A 1,999-nucleotide genomic window follows, 5' to 3' on the forward strand; every position below is an offset into this window, starting at 1 on the left:
AGGAGCAGCCCAGAGAAGGCCCCTTCCCTCGAACTCTAAGAGAATGGAGGGAGGATGGGCCAGGGACGAGTCCCTCCGCCCGTCAGCCTGGGGGAGCTCTAAGAAGCCCTTTCCCTTAAGGGAGGCAGGTGTGCCCCAGAGAGAAGACTGGCGGGGAGGTTCCGGGTCTTTTAAGTTTTCTTTAACACGTAGTAGGCATCTACTGTGTGTCCTTGACATTCTGCCCAGCCCTGAGGATCCTGGATTGGAGAAGATGTGGTTCCTGCCCTCCGGAGCGAGCCTGGAAGTCCAGTGGAGGGGACAAAAGCAGAAAACCAATACAAATTCATGAATTCACTGTGATGAGTTCATAACTGAAGGCCCAAGCAAACCTGAGCCCTTCCCTCAGCAGCTCCCCAGCCCTGGCTCAGGCCGTAGACCTAGGGAGGACAGAGAACTACCCGGCTGCCTTCAGGACAATACTGCAGGCTCCAGACCCCCTCTCGGCCCCGGCAGCTTTGCCAATTGTTTGTTTGGAGCAAAGAGAAATAACTCGGTTTGGGAAAGAACGTAAAAATGACATTCTCCCTGGAGCCTTCTCCCTCACCCATCACAGCCTAGGAAAAGCAGTTAGATGCATTTTCAGAGGGTTTGAAAAGACTATCATTGGCTTTTCATTAAGAGAGAAGTGCGTGGGGGAGTGGGGCTGGCCTTTGACCTTGGGGGTTTGGGACCCAGCTTGAAATCTCAGAATGGAGATTTCATTTCTGGTATCTAGAGCTTATTGAACCAACATGGACTGAGCCCCTACTGCCTGGGGCCAAGGTGAAATACTGAGTCCAGTGCTCCCACCTGCTAGGAGCACGGTCCTTACGGGCATCAGATAGTGACCAGGCAGTGCCTGAGTGGTTCTAAACACAGGGCCGGGTGGAGGGAGCAAGGCCCTCTGCCAAGGGCCACTGGGGGAAGCTTCTTGAAGGGTGTGAGCTGGGCCTTGCAAGCTGAGGAGTTTTCTGGGTCATGTAAGGGGGTTTTAGGAGGCAAGAATTTCTTGGCAATTTAACACTGACGTCAAATAGTCAAGTCTGGTGTCTGGATGTAAACCTCATGCACTCAGATGCACTCTAGCCTGAGCCCCACTTCCCCCCCACCCCCGGCACATTTTATTCTCTGGGGTGTGTGCTCCCTGCCAAGTGGGGTGTCTGCACTCACCTGGAGGGAGAGGAGGGGGCCAGGGCCTCTTTCTCTGCCCCTTGGGTTCCTAAGGTTTAGGTTCCGGGCCTGCTTTCTGCCCTTGTCCCTCCCCTCCTACAAGTCACAGCCTGGCAGCCTGACCCTTCTCTGCCTTTGCCAGGAGGGCGGCCTTCTAGAACCACAGCTCATCACAGAGGCTGGGACGAGGTGTGCCTCTGCAGAGCAGTAGCAGGGGCCCGCTGGCCACGTTCAGGACCCGTCTCCCCAGTAGCCAAGTGTGGCTGTTTCTCTGTTGTGTCTTCCCCACCGGCGGGCAGACTTCACTGGGTTTCTCTGAGACGCCATGTTGGTAGGAAAGTCCAGTACGGCCCTGCCCAGACTGGCTGTGTGACCTTGAGCAAGTCACTGGATCTCTGTGGGCCTCGACCTCCTATTTGTTCGGTCATAATCCTTACTCTGGGTTTGTCTCAGGCAAAGGATGGGAACCTGCTCTGTGAGCTGTCAGGCACACAGCTCTTGGAATGTGCCCTAGGCCCCACAGTCTGTACAGGGAAACTCAGAGTTTATTTTTCAGACATCAGCTTCCAGACGGAGATCCCTGACCTGGAGTCCGGCGATGGTCTGTAGAAAGACCTGGTCCGATTTGCAGAATTTAGGAGTAGGTACATTTTTCCGGGTAGAGAAAGCAGTTTTCCATCAGGCCCTCAAGGGGGTCCCTGAGTAAAAACCTGTTAAGAGCCACTGCCTGAGGCTTGGGGGTTATCTGCCAGGGAACCCCCTCACAACCAGGCAGACAGAGAGGCTGTCACACCCTTGGAGGCAGCAG

This window comes from Leopardus geoffroyi, chromosome C3 (genome assembly GCF_018350155.1).
Source record: "Leopardus geoffroyi isolate Oge1 chromosome C3, O.geoffroyi_Oge1_pat1.0, whole genome shotgun sequence".
Taxonomy (NCBI): domain Eukaryota; kingdom Metazoa; phylum Chordata; class Mammalia; order Carnivora; family Felidae; genus Leopardus; species Leopardus geoffroyi.